We start from the raw sequence: 21,808 nt of genomic DNA on the forward strand, positions 1-21,808 counted from the left end.
CCCCGACATGATCGTGCACAGGCCCAACGGATGGCAGAGCATGTGCAGAGGGACGCGAGCAGAGCGCACCGTGGTCGCCTCAACGGCGATCAACCATATATATGCATATAACAGTTGAACACGCAAGGAAAATCTATCCACAAGCCGAGTGCATCGATGGACGCGAGCAGAGCGCACTGACAGACGCGAGAAGAGCGCATCGCAGCGCCTAAGAGCGAGCACAGCGCGCTGCAGAGCCTAATGGTGAGCCGAGCTTGCCGAGGGACGCGAGAAGAGGCCGGAACAGTGATACGTGGCAAACAAGACGAACTGTGCGAGCGATGTTGGAGACATCAAGCACGAATCAGATTAGAGTTGCGTGTGCGATACGTGGCATACATTTGATCCATCCAAGCTGTTTGTGGTGGAATAAGCCGTGTGTGTTGTGGGAAAACGCCTGCTGGTATATATAACCTTAAATTTAACCAACAAAATGTTAATGCATGTTACAAAAATTATATAACTGGAAACTATATTCAAATACAAATCCAACGATATAATCTTTGGCGACATGCATTCGTATTTTATTAATTAAATCCTACTTATAAACCACGACGGGGGTATTTTAGGTAATTAAATCGCAAAGTTTTTTTATTAATGTATGTGTACGTGTCCTTTTGTCCTCCTCTCGCACGTCTTGTCACCCCGCTGTCGTAGACGGTTGGAGCATAAGCTTGAGCAGCATGTGTAGGGGAACGTAGTAATTTCAAAAAAAATTATACTACGCACACGCAAGATCATGGTGATGCATAGCAACGAGAGGGGAGAGTGTAGTCTAAGTACCCTCGTAGACCGAAGCGGAAGCGTTGACGCAACATAGAGGAAGTAGTCGTACGTCTTCCCGGTCCAACCAATCCAAGCACCGTTACTCCGGCACCTCCGAGTTCTTGACACACGTACAGCTCGATGACGCACCCCGAGCTCCGATCCAGCAAAGCTTCAGGGAGGAGTTCCGCCAGCACGACGGTGTGGTGACGATCTTGATGTTCAACCGTCGCAGGGCTTCGCCTAAGCACCGCTACAATATGACCGAGGTGTAATATCGTGGAGGGGGGCACCGCACACGGCTAAGGAACGATCATGAAGATCAACTTGTGTGTCTATAGGGTGCCCCCCTCCTCCGTATATAATGGGGGAGAGGAGGAGGGGGCCGGCCAAGAGGGGAGGCGCGCCCTAGGGGGGGGCAAACCTACTCCAAGTAGGTTTGGCCCCCCTTTCCTATTAGGAGTAGGAGAGGGAAGGAAGAGAGGGGAGGGAAGAAGGAAAGGGGGGGCCGGCCCCCCTCCCAATTCGGATTGGGCTTGGGGGGGGGGGGCGCCCCCTCCTTTGCTCCTTCTCCCTCCTTTCCACTAAGGCCCAATAAGGCCCATATACTTACCGGGGGGTTCCAGTAACCTCCCGGAACTCCGGTATAGTCCGAATCTCATCCGGAACCTTTCCGGTGTCCAAATATATCCGTCCAATATGTAAATCTTTATGTCTCGACCATTTCGAGACTCCTCGTCATGTCCGTGATCACATCCGGGACTCCGAACAACCTTCGGTACATCAAAATACATAAACTCATAATATAACAGTCATCGAAACCTTAAGCGTGCGGACCCTACGGTTCGAGAACAATGTAGACATGACCGAGACACGTCTCCGGTCAATAACCAACAGCGGGACCTGGATGCCCATATTGGTTCCTACATATTCTACGAAGATCTTTATCGGTCAGACCGCATAACAACATACGTTGTTCCCTTTGTCATCGGTATGTTACTTGCCCGAGATTCGATCGTCGGTATCCAATACCTAGTTCAATCTCGTTACCGGCAAGTGTCTTTACTCGTTCTGTAATACATCATCTCGTAACTAACTCATTAGTTTCAATGCTTGCAAGGCTTAAGTGATGTGCATTACCGAGAGGGCCCAGAGATACCTCTCCGACATTCGAAGTGACAAATCCTAATCTCGAAATACGCCAACCCAACAAGTACCTTCGGTGACACCTGTAGAGCACCTTTATAATCACCCAGTTACGTTGTGACGTTTGGTAGCACACAAAGTGTTCCTCCGGTAAACGGGAGTTGCATAATCTCATAGTCATAGGAACATGTATAAGTCATGAAGAAAGCAATAGCAACATACTAAACGATCGGGTGCTAAGCTAACGGAATGGGTCATGTCAATCAGATCATTCAACTAATGATGTGACCTCGTTAATCAAATAACAACTCCTTGTTCATGGTTAGGAAACATAACCATCTTTGATTAACAAGCTAGTCAAGTAGAGGCATACTAGTGACACTCTGTTTGTCTATATATTCACACATGTATTATGTTTCCGGTTAATACAATTCTAGCATGAATAATAAAATTTATCATGATATAAGGAAATAAATAATAACTTTATTGTTGCCTCTAGGGCATATTTCCTTCAGTCTCCCACTTTCACTAGAGTCAATAATCTAGATTACACAGTAATGATTCTAACACCCATGGAGTCTTGGTGCTGATCATGTTTTGCTCGTGGAAGAGGCTTAGTCAACGGGTCTGCAACATTTAGATCCGTATGTATCTTGCAAATCTCTCTGTCTCCCACCTGGACTAGATCCCGGATGGAATTGAAGCGTCTCTTGATGTGCTTGGTTCTCTTGTGAAATCGGGATTCCTTCGCTAAGGCAATCGCTCTAGTATTGTCACAAAAGATTTTCATTAGACCCGATGCACTAGGTATGACACCTAAATCGGATATGAACTCCTTCATCCAGACTCCTTCATTGGCTGCTTCCGAAGCAGCTATGTATTCCGCTTCACATGTAGATCCCGCCACGACGCTTTGCTTTGAACTGCACCAACTGACAGCTCCACCGTTTAATGTAAACACGTATCCGGTTTGCGATTTAGAATCGTCCGGATCAGTGTCAAAGCTTGCATCAACGTAACCATTTACGATGAGCTCTCTGTTACCTCCATATATGAGAAACATATCCTTAGTCCTTTTCAGGTACTTCAGGATGTTCTTGACCGCTGTCCAGTGATCCACTCCTGGATTACTTTGGTACCTCCCTGCTAAACTTATAGGAAGGCACACATCAGGTCTGGTACACAGCATTGCATACATGATAGAGCCTATGGCTGAAGCATAGGGAACATCTTTCATTTTCTCTCTATCTTCTGCAGTGATCGGACATTGAGTCTTACTCAACTTCACACCTTGCAATACAGGCAAGAACCCTTTCTTTGCTTGATCCATTTTGAACTTCTTCAAAACTTTGTCAAGGTATGTGCTTTTTAAAAGTCCAATTAAGCGTTTTGATCTATCTCTATAGATCTTAATGCCCAATATGTAAGCAGCTTCACCGAGGTCTTTCATTGAAAAACTTTTATTCAAGTATCCCTTTATGCTATCCAGAAATTATATATCATTTCCAATCAACAATATGTCATCCACATATAATATTAGAAATTCTACAGAGCTCCCACTCACTTTCTTGTAAATACAGGCTTCTCCAAAAGTCTGTATAAACCCAAATGCTTTGATCACACTATCAAAGCATTTATTCCAACTCCGAGAGGCTTGCACCAGTCCATAAATGGATCGCTGGAGCTTGCACACTTTGTTAGCTCCCTTTGGATCGATAAAACCTTCTGGTTGCATCATATACAACTCTTCCTCCAGAAACCCATTAAGGAACGCAGTTTTTACATCCATTTGCCAAATTTCATAATCATAAAATGCGGCAATTGCTAACATGATTCGGATAGACTTAAGCATCGCTACGGGTGAGAAGGTCTCATCGTAGTCAATCCCTTGAACTTGTCGAAAACCTTTTGCAACAGCTCGAGCTTTGTAGACAGTAACATTACCGTCAGCGTCAGTCTTCTTCTTGAAGATCCATTTATTCTCAATTGCTTGCCGATCATCGGGCAAGTCAACCAAAGTCCATACTTTGTTCTCATACATGGATCCCATCTCAGATTTCATGGCTTCAAGCCATTTTGCGGAATCTGGGCTCACCATCGCTTCTTCATAGTTCATAGGTTCATCGTGATCTAGTAGCATGACTTCTAGAATAGGATTACCGTACCACTCTGGTGCAGATCTTATTCTGTTTGACCTACGAGGTTCTGTAGTAACTTGATCTGAAGTTCTATGATCATCATCATCAACTTCCTCACTAGTTGGTTTTGACGTCACAGAAACCGGTTCCTGTGATGTACTAATTTCCAACAAAGGAGTAGGTATAGTTACCTCATCAAGTTCTACTTTCCTCCCACTCACTTCTTTCGAGAGAAACTCCTTCTCTAGAAAGGATCCATTCTTAGCAACGAATGTCTTGCCTTCGGATCTGTGATAGAAGGTGTACCCAACTGTCTCCTTTGGGTATCCTATGAAGACACATTTCTCTGATTTGGGTTCTAGCTTATCAGGTTGAAGTTTTTTCACATAAGCATCGCAGCCCCAAACTTTAACAAACGACAACTTTGGTTTCCTGCCAAACCATAGTTCATAAGGTGTCGTCTCAACGGATTTTGATGGTGCCCTATTTAATGTGAATGTTGCCGTCTCTAAAGCATAACCCCAAAACGATAGCGGTAAATCAGTAAGAGACATCATAGATCACACCATATCAAGTAAAGTACGATTACGATGTTCAGACACACCATTACGCTGTGGTGTTCCGGGTGGCGTGAGTTGCGAAACTATTCCGCATTGTTTGAAGTGTAGACCAAACTCGTAACTCAAATATTCTCCTCCACGATCAGATCGTAGAAACTTTATTTTCTTGTTACGATGACTTTCAACTTCAATCTGAAATTCTTTGAACTTTTCAAATGTTTCAGACTTATGCTTCATTAAGTAGATATACCCATATCTGCTTAAATCATCTGTGAAGGTGAGAAAATAACGATATCCGCCACGAGTTTAACATTCATCGGACCACATACATCTGTATGTATGATTTCCAACAAATCTATTGCTCTCTCCATAGTACCGGAGAATGGCGTTTTGGTCATCTTGCCCATGAGGCACGGTTCGCAAGTACCAAGTGATTCATAATCAAGTGATTCCAAAAGTCCATCAGTATGGAGTTTCTTCATGCGTTTTACACCGATATGACCTAAACGGCAGTGCCACAAATAAGTTGCACTATTATTATTAACTCTGCATCTTTTGGCTTCGACATTATGAATATGTGTATTACTACTATCGAGATTCAACAAAAATAGACCACTCTTCAAGGGTGCGTGACCATAAAAGATATTACTCATATAAATAGAACAACCATTATTCTCTGATTTAAATGAATAACCGTCTCGCATCAAACAAGATCCAGATATAATGTTCATGCTCAACGCTGGCACCAAATAACAATTATTCAGGTCTAAAACTAATCCCGAAGGTAGATGTAGAGGTAGCGTGCCGACTGCGATCACATCGACTTTGGAACCATTTCCCATGCGCATTGTCACCTCATCCTTGGCCAGTGCTCGCTTATTCTGTAGTCCCTGTTTCGAGTTGCAAATGTTAGCAACAGAACCAGTATCAAATACCCAGGTGCTACTGCGAGCTCTAGTAAGGTACACATCAATAACATGTATATCACATATACCTTTGTTCACCTTGCCATCCTTCTTATCCGCCAAATACTTGGGGCAGTTCCGCTTCCAGTGTCCAGTCTGCTTGCAGTAGAAGCACTCAGTTTCAGGCTTAGGTCCAGACTTGGGTTTCTTCTCTTGAGCAGCAACTTGCTTGCTGTTCTTCTTGAAGTTCCCCTTCTTCTTCCATTTGCCCTTTTTCTTGAAACTAGTGGTCTTGTTGACCATCAACACTTGATGCTCCTTCTTGATTTCTACTTCCGCAGCCTTTAGCATTGCGAAGAGCTCGGGAATCGTTTTATCCACCCCTTGCATATTATAGTTCATCACGAAGCTCTTGTAGCTTGGTGGAAGTGATTGGAGAATTTTGTCAATGACGCTATCATCCGGAGAGTAACTCCCAGTTGAATCAAGTGATTACAATACCCAGACATCTTGAGTATATGCTCACTGACAGAACTATTCTCCTCCATCTTGCAGCTATAGAACTTATTGGAGACTTCATATCTCTCAATCCGGGCATTCTTCTGGAATATTAACTTCAACTCCTGGAACATCTCATATGCTCCATGACGTTCAAAACGTTGTTGAAGTCCCGGTTCTAAGCCGTAAAGCATGGCACATTGAACTATCGAATAGTCATCAGCTTTGCTCTGCCAGACGTTCTTAACGTCGTCAGTTGCATCAGCAGCAGGCCTGGCACCCAGCGGTTCTTCCAGGACGTAATTTTTCTGTGAAGCAATGAGGATAATCCTCAAGTTACGGACCCAGTCCGCGTAGTTGCTACCATCATCTTTCAACTTTGCTTTCTCAAGGAACGCATTAAAATTCAACGGAACAACAGCACGGGCCATCTATCTACAAACAACATAGACAAGCAAGATACTATCAGGTACTAAGTTCATGATAAATTTAAGTTCAATTAATCATATTACTTAAGAACTCCCACTTAGACAGACATCTCTCTAGTCATCTAAGTGATCACGTGATCCAAATCAACTAAACCATAACCGATCATCACGTGAGATGGAGTAGTTTTCAATGGTGAACATCTTATGTTGATCATATCTACTATATGATTCAGGCTCGACCTTTCGGTCTCCGTGTTCCAAGGCCATATCTGCATATGCTAGGCTCGTCAAGTTTAACCTGAGTATTCTGCGTGTGCAAAACTGGCTTGCACTCGTTGTAGATGGACATAGAGCTTATCACACCCGATCATCACATGGTGTCTGGGCACGACGAACTTTGGCAACGGTGCATACTCAGGGAGAACACTTCTAGATAATTTTTAATGAGAGATCATCTTAAAATGCTACCGTCAATCAATGCAAGATAAGATGCATAAAGGATGAACATCACATGCAATCAATATAAGTGATATGATATAGCCATCATCATCTTGTGCTTGTGATCTCCATCTCCGAAGCACCATCATGGTCACCATCGTCACCGGCGCGACACCTTGATCTCCATCGTAGCATCGTTTGTCGTTTATGCCATCTATTGCTTCTACGACTATCGCTACCGCTTAGTGATAAAGTAAAGCAATTACAAGGCGTTTGCATTTCATACAATAAAGCGACAACCATATGGCTCCTGCCAGTTGCCGATAACTTCGGTTACAAAACATGATCATCTCATACAATAAAATATAGCATCATGTCTTGGCCATATCACATCACAACATGCCCTGAAAAAACAAGTTAGACGTCCTCTACTTTGTTGTTGCAAGTTTTATGTGGCTGCTACGGGCTTAAGCAAGAACCAATCTCACCTACGCATCAAAACCACAACGATAGTTTGTCAAGTTGATGCTGTTTTAACCTTCGCAAGGACCGGGCGTAGCCACACTCGGTTCAACTAAAGTTGGAGAAACTGACACCCGCTAGTCACCCGTGTGCAAAGCACGGCGGTAAAACCAGTCTCACGTAAGCGTACGCGTAATGTCGGTCCGGGCCGCTTCATCCAACAATACCGCCGAACCAAAGTATGACATGCTGGTAAGCAGTATGACTTATATCGCCCACAACTCATTTGTGTTCTACTCGTGCATATAACATCAAACCATAAAACATAGGCTCGGATGCCACTGTAGGGGAACGTAGTAATTTCAAAAAAAATTATCTTACGCACACGCAAGATCATGGTGATGCATAGCAACGAGAGGGGAGAGTGTAGTCTACGTACCCTCGTAGACCGAAGCGGAAGCGTTGACGCAACGTAGAGGAAGTAGTCGTACGTCTTCCCGGTCCAACCGATCCAAGCTCCGTTACTCCGACACCTCCGAGTTCTTGACACACGTACTGCTCGATGACGCACCCCGAGCTCCGATCCAGCAAAGCTTCGGGGAGGATTTCCTTCAGCACGACGGTGTGGTGACGATCTTGATGTTCAACCGTCGCAGGGCTTCGCCTAAGCACCTCTACAATATGACCGAGGTGTAATATCGTGGAGGGGGGCACCACACACGGCTAAGGAACGATCACGAAGATCAACTTGTGTGTCTATGGGGTGCCCCCCTCCTCCGTATATAAAGGGGGAGAGGAGGAGGGGGCCGGCCAAGAGGGGAGGCGCGCCCTAGGGGGGGCAAACCTACTCCAAGTAGGTTTGGCCCCCCTTTCCTATTAGGAGTAGGAGAGGGAAGGAAGAGAGGGGAGGGAAGAAGGAAAGGGGGGCCGGCCCCCCTCCCAATTCGGATTGGGCTTGGGGGGAGGGGGCGCCCCCTCCTTTGCTCCTTCTCCCTCCTTTCCACTAAGGCCCAATAAGGCCCATATACTTACCGGGGGGTTCCGGTAACCTCCCGGAACTCCGGTATAGTCCCAATCTCATCCGGAACCTTTCCGGTGTCCAAATATATCCGTCCAATATATCAATCTTTATGTCTCGACCATTTCGAGACTCCTCGTCTTGTCCGTGATCACATCGGGGACTCCGAACAACCTTCGGTACATCAAAATACATAAACTCATAATATAACTCTCATCGAAACCTTAAGCGTGCGGACCCTACGGTTCGAGAACAATGTAGACATGATCGAGACACGTCCCTGGTCAATAACCAACAGCGGGACCTGGATGCCCATATTGGTTCCTACATATTCTACGAAGATCTTTATCGGTCAGACCGCATAACAACATACGTTGTTCCCTTTGTCATCGGTATGTTACTTGCCCGAGATTCGATCGTCGGTATCCAATACCTAGTTCAATCTCGTTACCGGCAAGTCTCTTTACTCGTTCCGTAATACATCATCTTGCAACTAACTCATTAGTTGCAATGCTTGCAAGGCTTAAGTGACGTGCATTACTGAGAGGGCCCAGAGATACCTCTCTGACATTCGGAGTGACAAATCCTAATCTCGAAATACGCCAACCCAACAAGTACATTCGGTGACACCTGTAGAGCACCTTTAAAATCACCCAGTTACGTTGTGACGTTTGGTAGCACACAAAGTGTTCCTCCGGTAAACGGGAGTTGCATAATCTCATAGTCATAGGAACATGTATAAGTCATGAAGAAAGCAATAGCAACATACTAAACGATCGGGTGCTAAGCTAACGGAATGGGTTATGTCAATCAGATCATTGAACTAATGATGTGACCTCGTTAATCAAATAACAACTCCTTGTTCATGGTTAGGAAACATAACCATCTTTGATTAACAAGCTAGTCAAGTAGAGGCATACTAGTGACACTCTGTTTGTCTATATATTCACACATGTATTATGTTTCCGGTTAATACAATTCTAGCATGAATAATAAACATTTATCATGATATAAGGAAATAAATAATAACTTTATTATTGCCTCTAGGGCATATTTCCTTCAGCGTGCGGTGGCATTCTTTTGGCCAAACGGTGGTGAGCCCGTTCCCGCGCAACCACACAGGTTCCTGCGTAAGCTTCTCGCCCGACTCGGTGAAATCCCCCAAAATCCCACTGCATACCAGCCTATTATATAAACCCTCACGGCTGGCGAGTCCTGTGTCGCATTTTCCCCTCCCTCCCTGTAGCTTATCTCGTATGCTTCTCCCACAATCGCCAATGGCACCGGTCCATCACCGTCGCTCAGCCACTCCGCCGTCATCAGAGGACAGCTCCAGCTGGGAAGCTACACCGTGGCGGCGGCGCAGTCCCCGCGTAGTGTAGTGCGCGGTGGTGTCCCCGTTGGGTGTGCGTGGAATACCCACCACACGCTCCACCTTCGCTGCCCATCGATAGCTGTTGCCGGCCTCCGTTGCCGCCACACCACCATCGAAAGCCAGGGCCATCGCTCGCTTCACCGCCGCGGCCTGAAGGCGACAGGTAGCCGTCATGGCCGCCACCCCACTGCCGACCACCATAGCCATCACCCACTCCGCCACCACGGCCCGAAGGCGGGAGGTGTGAGGGGGTCCTAGATTAGGGGGTCCTTGGATAGCCGGACTATGTACTTGTGCCAGACTGTCGGGTTATGAAGATACAAGATTGAAGACTTCGTCCTGGGTCAGGGTGGGACTCTCCTTTGCGTGGAAGAAAAGCTTGGCAAGTCGGATATGTAGATTTCCTTCTCTGTAACCGACTCTGTGTAACCCTAGCCCCCTCTGGTGTCTATATAAAGAGCAGGGTTTAGTCCGTAGGACAACAACAATCAGAATCATTGGCTAGCTTCTAGGGTTTAGCCTCAACGATCTCGTGGTAGATCAACTCTTGTAATACTCATATCATCAAGATCAATCAAGCAGGAAGTAGGGTATTACCTCCATAGAGAGGGCCCGAACCTGGGTAAACATTGTGTCCCCCGCCTCCTGTTACCATTAGCCTTAGACGCACAGTTCGGGACCCCCTACCTATAAGTGCATCTAGTGCCACCCCTTGTTGGTTTTGGAGTATTGACGACAAATTTGGTTGAGGGACTAATGCGTTTGTGAGAATTGCAGGATAATGCAGGTAGTGTCCCTCATTGATTCGGTTTACCTACCAGAGACGACCCCTAAAAATGTATGAAGACATTGAAGACAATGGTGGTATGTGAAGATATTCACATTGAAGACTATGACATGAGAAGACATTGAGTGAAGACTATGGAGCGCGAAGACTGTGTCGTTTCGTTGTTTCCTTTTCTTCTTTGTTGAGTCATAGGAACCACCGTACTGTTAAGTGGGGTCCATGTGAACTAAGTCAGAATGACTGAAGTCATGCTCAACCAAAATCCTATGTCTTCGACAATGAGAGCAAATCTTATCCAGAGCTGGATGAGTCAGCTTTGCTTGTAGCCCAAGTAAAGTTGCCATGTGTGTTTGAAATCAGACCGTTGGAACACGTGTCAGTTCCTTAGTGACCCAGGGTCATTTCGGACATATCAGGTCGGGTTGCCTTGTGGCTATAAATATCCCACCCCCTACACCATAAATTGGTGGCTGCTCAGAGTTAGTTTACGGCTTTTGTCGTTTGAGAGCAACCCACCTCGAAGCCTTTGAGAGAGAGAAATCCTTGCGAGGACAAGCCCAAACACCCAGAGCCAAAGAGTGTTAGGCATCACTGAAGTCCTTCTGTCTGTGTGACCTGAAGACTTATTACACTTGAGGACTGTGAATCCTCCAGCCGGTTAGGCGTCGCGTTCTGAGCATCCAAGAGTCATTGTGGATCGTCGGTGAACGAAGTCTATGAAGGTTCAGAAGTCTACCTTGAAGACTTACCAGAGTGATTGGGCGAGGACTAGGTGTCCTTAGCTCAAGGGGAATAAGGTGAAGACACGGTCTTCTGAGTTGAATATCAACCTCCCTAACCAGACGTACAGTTGTCACAGCAACTGGAACTGGTCCAACAAATCTTGTGTCTTCAACAAGTGACTGGTTCTATCCTCTTCCCTTTTTACTTAGTGTTTGTCTTCGTGAAGTCATTGCTTAATCGTCATACCTGTTTGACTTCATTGCTTGATTACTATTGTTTGCTGGCTTCATACTATCTTCCATCCTGATATTTACTACCTAGCTGCTATTAGTCTTTGTACTTTCACATTATCGCATACTTGACTATGGCTTGCTTGTTGTAGTTTATCTTCCGCTGCATATCAATTAGGTCGTTTCTATTGTTTGTCTTCGAAACTTCCACGTTTTGAAGACTTTCATAAAAATCGCCTATTCACCCCCCTCTAGTCGATAACTAGCACTTTCAATTGGTATCAGATCAAGGTACTCCCTTGTTCTGTGTGATTCGGTTTAACCACCTGGAGTTTCAGCTATGTCGACTGTAGGATTGAGGAACATATCTTGCCCCACCTTTGACGGTCATGAGTATCCTCGGTGGAAGGCCATGATGAAGAAGCGGCTGTAACATCCCAAATTTTCAATTTGGAATGTTATACATAGATCATCATTGCATATCATATTTTGTTGCATTGTTGGCTCGATCCTAGAAATTCTATGCAACTCAAGGACCCACGAAGAGAGTTGGGGATTTCGTTATTTTCATATTTGAGTTTTTCTCAAATTTTGAAAATAGGATCATTTGGTTTTATTTATTTTATCTTCAATTATTTCTACTACGAAAAATTCAGAGAGGGAATAAAATGACTTTCCCAAAATAAATAAATAATGAAGATTTAATAAAAAAATAAAATAAGTTTTATTTTGGAGTTTTTCGCCCTTTTATTTGGATTTAGGAAAAATGCGCGTTTTTCAAAATTTGCATTTAGGCCCCAAATAAATGTTCGTCTTGTCCGGCTTGATTTTAGAAGCCGGTGAAAATTTATTTTGGGATTTTTGGAGTCCGTTTAGTATTCCTTTTTATTTTTCTTCTGCGCGGAATTATTTAAAAAAAAACGTGAACCGCCTCTGGGCCGTGCCCGAGCGGGACTCCGCTCGGGGGCAGCCTATATAAGCCGCCGCCCCGGCGCCGTAGCCCACCAGATCCCGCCGTCGGCCCACCCCGCGCCCGAAACCCTAACCCTAGCTGCCTCGAGCCCCGCGCCGCGCCACCGCCAGCCGCCGCCGCCGCCGCCGCCGTCGCCGGACCCCGCCGCCGTCGCCGGACCCCGCCGCCTTGATTTCCGTGCTGCTTTTTTAGAAAACCGATCGATTTTCCATCAATTTATTTTCGTTTTTTTAGTTTTGTTTTTTTATTATTAGATCGTTTTTATTTTCGGTTTAGTTTAATTAGCGAGCGTTCGCTTGTTCGTTCGTTTTAATGAACATATTCGTCAGATCTGTTTAGTCAACGAACGTTCGTTCGTCAGCCTGTTCGTCGTTTTTCTTTTTCTCGGATTTAATCCGCTATTTCTCTGATCGCGATTCCTGATCCGATTTTCGGTTTAGTTTAACTTTTCGCTCGTTTATCGGAATCAGGCGATTCAAGTGCGCGGAGTTTCGTGTCGAAACCCTCTTTCCGAATAATCAACTTGAACAAGTTTTTGCTTCGGTAAAATTTGACTTAGATCCAGATTAGTAAAACGAAGCTGTTTTCTTTCGCCGTTTGACTTTCGTTGCTTTGTTTGATTTGGTTCTTTTTGCAAACCGGAGTTCTTAAGTTAAACTTTCAGGTTAGATCTTTTATTCGAGTTTTACTTGTGCATTAGATGAGTACTTATTGTATGTTGTTTGTTTGTTTGTCTGCGATAGAATACCCGGAGTGCGCCGCCTGTTACTTCGAGTCTCTAGGTTTCGCGGATCATCAGCAAGGCAAGTAACACTTTGACCATACCTTTTCTACTACCCAGTTTTTATGCATTAGATATATCCTCAAACATTGCATGATTAGGATCTAATTAAATTGAGGGTCTTGAGAAGTAGATTGAGGTAGTACCTATTACCTGTTTTATTATCAAACCCTTGGGAGTTACTTCTACGTTTGCTTTTTATGCCATGCTATGCTAGTAGACGTGGATTGGGTGAGGGTATCCATGACAGATGTGAGTTTGATAATTAATGGTTTATTTAAGGTGGCAACTTAAACACACATCTGGGTGGATTGAGGCACCTGGTTTCTATCAGGACTTGCCTGTATTTCTTCGGACCGCCACCCAGGCTCAAAGGGATCATGAGATTATTCAAACTAGAAACTTCCGTGTGCAGCCACAAGCCATTATGGGCTCTGGCATAGTTGATTAAGTCGTGCGAACTCTTACGGGTAGACTAGCAGATGTAGGGGAAAGTAGGTGTACCGGTCTACCCACATGTAAGGTGCTAGCGCTTCTGAAAGACTATGTCTCGGTCATCCGTTTCTCAAACATCATGTAGTGCGAGGAATCAAACGGAGGCGATCGAGTCTTGTGGGGAAAAGTGCGCAAACCTCTGCAGAGTGTATAAACTAATCATGATTAGGTGTGTCCCCGGTTATGGACGTTTTGAGTATCTAGTACCTGGATATCATGTGAATCTCATCATGTTACTTTAATTAACTTTTTTGGGTTTTAATGAGTACTTTTAATTGGGATTGAGAATGCTGTCAACCATTCTCAATGTTTAACAACCACCATGATAGTTAAATAAATTTATGCCTTTGCAGTAGGGAAAAATTGGCTTTATGCAAAACTGTAACCATAGAGCTTTTCCACCAGCCAAATATGCATGTAGTATAGCTTAATCCATTGTTATCCTCTGTGTGTTACATTGCCAGCATATTCCATGTGCTGACCCGTTTTCGGGCTGCAACATTTCATGTTGCAGACTTTCCGGACGATGAGTAAGGTGCTTTTAGGTCGTGGTTCTATACTCAGTGATGCCGTTGGAGTTGATGGACTCGCTTATCTTCCAAGTCTTCCGCTGTTATCGATTTTAGATGGCCTTAAGCCATATTTATTTCAATAAGTTCTCTTTTGAGACATTCGATGTAATAAGTGTGTGATTGCTACTCTGTTATAAATCCTCCAAGTACTGTGTGGTGTCAGCATTACTGATCCAGGGATGACACTGAGCACAGAGATCAGACTGTTTGAGGTCTGGTTGCTACAGCGGCTCATAGCTATGGACAGTGAATTCTGGACCGTCACTGAGATTGGTCTTACTGATCTATGCAAGATGGCGGAGGCCGATGACATTCGCAAGTACAATCTACTGAACCTCACTGCGAAGGATGTCATCTGCTCCTGTTTGTCCCGAAATCAGTTCAGGAATGTCATGCATCTCAATCACATGAAGCTAATCTGGGACCAGCTTTCTAAGGTCTATGAAGGTCATCGTACTCGTCATGATCCTTGGTTTGAGGAGTACAAGGTGTCTCTTAAGGAGATGACCTTTGCACCTGGATCGACATCATCTTCACCATGCCTCATGGCAAGGAGTACTGAGGTAACTGAATGCTACCTCTTTGAAACTAGTGATGATGAATCAGGTGATGAATTTGGCCACAGCTATGTCAAACTTGCTTCCCTTGCCACTAAACAATAAAGAGCCTTGGAAAAGGTTCAAAACATGCTTAGTAAGAGCGATGATATGTTGGGTGAAGAAATGGATCAGTCAAAAGCATTGACTGAGAGTCTTCAGAGACTTCATTCCAAGTTTGACGCCCTTCAAGATCAACATAATGCTCTCTTGTCTGATCACGAGAAACTTTCTTCTGAATGCCTTCAGAGAAAGCATGACCTTGAAAAGATAAGAGTGGATTATGAATATCTTCAGAAGGAGCGTGATTCATTACTTGCTCAACAAATCAACGTTACACAGGATGGATTTGAACCACCATGTCTAAAATGCATTGAGCGTGATAACGCTACCTCTGTTGCTGAATGTTCCACTGCTGCTACTATTGCATTGTCTCCAACTACAAATGTGGTAACTAACCCCTCTGCGGAGGATACCACTACTATTGCTGATGAAAATGCTAGGTTGAAGACATTGCTTGAAACAGGGATGTATAAAAGTCTGAAAGAACATCAGACACTTTGCGATGTCCTCAAAAAGCAGATTCTAAACCGAAACCCTAGGAAAGAGGGTGTTGGGTTCGAGAGGAAAATAAATGTTGATGGTTCCTACTGGAAGCCTGAGCAGTATCCCAAAACCACATGGGTTGCTGCAAAGGAACCTTCAGTAGATCCATCCACCCTATCTGGATTTACCTGCGCTAACCCTATCATCATTGATGAATCCTTTGATGCAAACTATAAACTGTTCAAAAATCAGAAAGGTGAAGTGTTTGCCAGGTATATTGGTACTAACTACAGGAATGGACCACCTATGAAGAAGATCTGGGTACCCAAGCAGTGTATTGAGAATCTTCCTGTGAATGTCATCATGACACCACCAAGGAAGAAGACAAACCCTAGACCTATGGCTTCATATAGCCCAAAGGCTTCATACAGATACAAACCTCATACGAGTCACCCTAACGCCAATGTTTTGCAGGGAAATCATACTCAAACTGATGAATATGAGCGTGTGTCTTCAAACCGCTATGTTCATAGAACTAAGAACTTCTCTGCTTATTCATATGAGTATCATTCATCTCCTGCAAGGCTATTTGCTAGGGTTTCAAAGCCGAAGTTCTCAGATGCTGCACTTAGACTCATTGCTTCTAAACCACCCCTGAAGATGTGGGTGGTGAAGAAGAATTAACTTTCTTTTGCAGAATAATGGTCTCCAGCCAGCAATCAAAGGCGTCCGATACTATTGCTGGGGACCTAAAACACATTAAGGGACGCATGATAAAATGATCTTGCTATGTATTTCACATCTGAATCGCTTACCAGTCATACTATGTGTCCTAACCTTGACCTATGCTGTGATAATCCTTATGAGCGTCAAATACTTATGATTCACAACACTCTTTGTGAAGCCTATCCTCCTAACTGCACTGTAGGGTACGACACCAAAAGCTTCAGAATGGATTATTGATAGCGGATGCACTAATCATATGACTGGTGATCAAAGTCTTCTCATGGACTCAACCTTACGTCCATCAGACAAGAGTCACATCACATTTGCTGACACTGGTAAAAGCAAGGTATTGGGTCTAGGTAGAGTTGCAATATCAAAGGATCAACACATGGATAAAGTGATGCTTGTTGAATCCCTTGGTTTCAACTTAATGTCTGTCTCAATGCTTTGTGACTTAAACATGACTGTGCTATTCGGAAAATATCGTTGCCTTGTACTAATGGAATCTGACAAGTCTCTGGTCTTTGAAGGGTATCGAAAAGATGATCTATACATGGTAGATTTCTCAGCAGGTCCACAGCTTGCCGTATGTCTTCTTGCAAAAGCTTCAGAATGCTGGCTATGGCATCAGAGGCTAGGGCATGCTGGCATGAGGAACTTACACACACTCGTCAAGAAGAAGCATGTCATAGGCATCGAAGGTGTCAAGTTCAAGAAGGATCATTTGTGTGGTGCCTGCGAAGCTGGAAAGATGACAAGGGCATAGCACCCCTCGAAGACAATCATGACTACATCTCAACCCTTCGAGCTGTTACACATGGACTTATTTGGCCCTACTCACTATTCTACCCTCACAACAACTGCTTGTCTCTATGGCTTCGTCATTGTTGATGACTACTCAAGATACACATGCGTGCACATAATTCTCTACAAGACAGAAGTGCAAGATGTCTTCAGACGCTTCGCCAATCGAGCAATGAACAATTACGGTGTGAAGATCAAGCATATCAGAAGTGACAACGACACTGAGTTCAAGAACACAGAGCTTGATCTTTATCTGGATACAATGGGAATCACTCATGAGTTTTCTGCTCCATACACTCCTCAGGAAAATGGCATCGTAGAGCGCAAGAACAGAACCCTCATTGAGATGGCTCGAACTATGCTCGACGAGTACAAGACACCAAGAAAGTTCTGGCCAGAAGCTATTGATACATCATGTCACATCATCAACCGTATTTACATCCATAAGCTTCTGAACAAAACATCCTATGAGCTCCTTACTGGCAAGAAACCAAATGTTAGCTACTTCAGAGTATTTGGAGCTAGGTGCTGGATCAAGGATCCTCATCACAAGTCAAAATTTGCACCTAAAGCTCACGAAGGCTTCATGCTTGGCTACGGAAAGGACTCTCACTCTTACAGAGTCTTCAACCTCTATCTCTACAAAATCGTTGAAACCGTGGATGTGAGATTTGATGAAACCAATGGTTCACAAAGAGAGCTCCTACCAAGTACACTAGATGAAGCTCCGCCCTGCGAATCGATCAAGCTGATGGGAACTGGTGAAATCATGCCTTCTGAAGCACATCCTGAAGAGGAACTTATCATTTCTGCATCTAACCAATCAGAAGACAATGCACAGACTGAAGACAATCCTCCAAAGGATGACAATGATCAGCAATAGCAAAGTCTTCGTCCTGTTCATCCTCGAGTTGCAAATGAAGTACAAATTGAGAAGATAATTGATAGCATCATTGCACCTGGTCCACTTACTCGCTCAAGAGCAACACAGTTAGCAAATTTTTGTGGGAACTTTTCATTTGTGTCAAATCAGAACCCAAGAAAGTTGCTGAAGCCTTTATGGAACCTGAATGGATACAAACAATGCAAGAGGAACTTCAACAGTTCAAGCTGAACAGTGTTTGGGAACTTGTCAAGCGTCCTGACCCTCGCAAGCATAACATTATCGGTACAAAATGGATATATCGAAACAGGCAAGATGAGCATGGTCAAGTCATCAGAAACAAAGCACGTCTTGTGGCTCAAGGATATACTCAAGTTGAAGGAATTGACTTCGATGAAACATTTGCTCCTGTGGCTAGGCTTGAAGCTATTCGCATACTGCTAGCCTACGCTAATCACCACAACATTCTGCTAAATCAAATGGATGTGAAGAGTGCATTTCTCAACGGCAAGATTGAAGAAGAAGTGTACGTAGCTCAACCACCTAGCTTTGAAGATCCAAAACATCCTGATATGGTGTACAAGCTAAACAAAGCACTGTATGGCCTCAAACAAGCTCCTCGCGCTTGGTATGATACGATCAAAGACATCCTAAAGAGCAAAGGCTTCAAACCTGGATCCCTTGACCCCACACTCTTCACGAAGACATATGATGGTGAACTGTTTGTGTGCCAAATATATGTGGATGACATTATCTTTGGATGTACTAACCAGAAGTATAGTGATGAATTTGAATACAGGATGCAAGAGCAATATCAGATGTCCATGATGGGTGAGCTGAAATTCTTCTTTGGACTTCAAATTCGTCAGCAAAGGAATGGCATCTTCATATCTCAAGAAAAATACCTCAAAGATTGTCTGAAGAAGTTCGGAATGGAGGATTGCAAAGGCTATACGACGCTAATGCCAGCCAAAACACCATCTTGGTCCCGACGACAATGGTAAAGAGTTTGATCAAAAGGTATACCGCTCCATGATTGGTTCTTTACTCTATCTATGTACATCTAGGCCAGATATTATGCTTAGTGTTTGCATTATGCTCGATTCCAAGCGGCACCAAAGGAATCGCATCACTTAGCTGTAAAGCGAATTCTTCGATATTTGGCTTACACCCCAACACTCGGATTATGGTATCCAAAGGGCTCAAAATTTGATCTGGTTGGTTTCTCGGATGCTGATTATGCTGGTGACAAGGTGGATCGCAAGTCTACATCAGGCACATGTCACTTTCTGGGACGATCACTTGTCTGTTGGTCTTCAAAGAAGCAGAACTGTGTGTCACTCTCAACTGCTGAATCTGAATACATTGCTGCGGGATCTTGCTGTGCTCAGCTTCTATGGATGAAGCAAACTCTCAAGGATTATGGCATCAATCTGAAACAAGTACCTCTCTTCTACGACAACGAAAGCGCCATCAAGATTGCCAACAATCCAGTCCAGCACTCGAAGACAAAGCACATTGAAATTCGTCATCACTTTCTCAGAGATCATGTCACGAAGAAAGATATTGACATCATTCACGTCAACACTGAAGAGCAACTGGCAGATATCTTCACAAAGCCCTTGGATGAGAAAAGGTTTTGCAAGTTACGGTGTGAGCTAAATATCTTGGAATCCTCAAATGTCCTGTGATCAGGCACACATCCTAACACTTATGCATGTTGATGACTTAGATGTGCAACACACGAAGTAAAGTATATCTTCAATTAATGAAGACTTACATTCTGAGTGTGAATACATTAACATGGAATTTGACTTCGGAGCGCCACGATAATTGTGCGCCGTGTCTGGGTCTAATACTTCCTATTCAGTGGGTAACGCCACCACCAAATTTCTTGGTTTGAAGTGTTTCACTCATGGCGTTATTTTTGCAATGTCTTCGCATTTTGTCTGTCTTCAATTTCAATTTATCTTCATGATTCTCTTCACTATGATGATTTGATTGCTTTCTGATATATAAATATTAGTGTTCTGTCCTCTACAACATTCACTTATAGCTATGTCTTCCCAGTTGAATCTTTTGAACTAAGTGAATGTGATCGGACCCTAATCACTCTATGCTTTCTATCTCAAACTCTATCTGTCCAAATCATATGCATTCTATTGAAACTGTCGAATGTCTTCTCTGCGTCCTAGTCAGCAGAAGACACAGAGACAAACGTTAAGTCTGTTTTAAATGATTCATCTTTACTGATTGAAATCCGGAGAAGCCGGAACAACCATCCGACATGCCTGGCGGGCGTGGGAATGTGGGACAACTCTGAGTATGTTGCATGCTTGCCACGTGCCCCTCAGATGTGAACCGCCAGGGGCACCTGCGTAATTGCGCTGTGCCGCACACTTCCTTATAAATATGTGCCCCTTGCTGTAAAGAAAACCTTCTTCCACCTCTCCACCTCGTCAAAACCCTAGCGCCACCGCTAGCTCTCAACGACGCCGGCGACGAAGCGCTTAGCTGCCGCAACTTCTCCGACGCCGTCCACACGCCGGCCGCGGACATCTTCCTCTCCGCCGCCGCCGTAGGTGTCCTCTGTCGCCAAGTTAGGGCACGGTGGATTGAACTGCTCGGTCTCCTATTCATCCCATCTAGCAGTTCTTTGTGTGGTAAATATAACTCTATTTTTACCATCTTTTTGATCCTCAAAGATTCATCCTATTTACCAAAAGTGGTTTCTACCTATACAATGTTAGATCTAATCTGTCTGCACCTCATACTGCCTAGTATATTCACTGAAGCTTCATATCAAGTTAGATTCCTCACTTGTACTTATTCACGGATTCGTACAAATCTGGAACCAACTCTCAACATATAAGTGAATGTCTTCGCATCATGAGGTCAATGTCTTCAAACTGATTTATCTTCAAATTTTCTAAGAATGCATATGACCTCTTCCCCTTCCCTCGCATCTCTAATGCTGTCACGGGTACATGTCCGTGGGAGAATCCCTTGGTGCTCATAGTCTGCATTCGTTTGCAGAATTCCTACAACATCACATTGACTCTCCTGAAGCCAGTTCCTGTTTGTCCAGCAAGCGAAAGCCCTTGAAGCCTCTAAACATATTGAAACCATTCAGTTTGAAGTTCATGGCTACAGAGAAGCCAGTAAGGAAGGGTGGCAGACAGCGTCGAGGGGGAACATCAAAAGATTTGCCTGATGACCTCGCAGAACTTTATAAGACAGATCCTGAAGAGAATTATCATCAGCGCAAGACACGGATCCAATGGATTCGACGATATTGGGCTGAACAATGGTTCAAATAAAAGTTCGTGACCCAGGAATATGCTGAGAAGAATGCTATCAAAAGTCCTTGGGGTGATATTCTCTATCGAGGCCTTCAACCCAAGAACAGAGCTGAAGCTATTGCACAAGGTTTCTATCCCTATATGGTCCGTGGACCTCAGCCTGAAAATGCCAACTCAACATCATTGCTCTGGTGTCGTGACGACAATCTCTTCAAGCGTAACTTTCAGCACGCAAAGGCATCGGCCAAAGAAAACAAGAAGTCATTGGGATTAGACTTCAATCCTGGTCCCTCTGCTCCCCGTGCTGACGGCTCACGTGATGCAGAACCCAATGTCATCGGCCCCTTCTCCAACCTTGATGGCCTCATCACATACATCTTGGTCCAAGGTGCCAAAGTGGATCATTCTGATAATGATGCTGACACTGATGAAGCCCCAGCTCCTCCTCCTCCAAAGCCACAGAAGCTAAAGAAGCTTAAGGCTTCAGAATTAGCTGCTCCTCCAAAAGCTTCACGTGTGAAGCCACTGGCCACTGCACCTCCTGAAGATAGTGTGCAGTCTGAGGATCTATCACATATCTCCAAGAAGACGGAGAAGAAAAAGAGAATCGTCAAGCAC

The sequence above is a fragment of the Triticum aestivum genome, chromosome 2B (assembly GCF_018294505.1).
Source record: "Triticum aestivum cultivar Chinese Spring chromosome 2B, IWGSC CS RefSeq v2.1, whole genome shotgun sequence".
Classification (NCBI taxonomy): Eukaryota; Viridiplantae; Streptophyta; class Magnoliopsida; order Poales; family Poaceae; genus Triticum; species Triticum aestivum.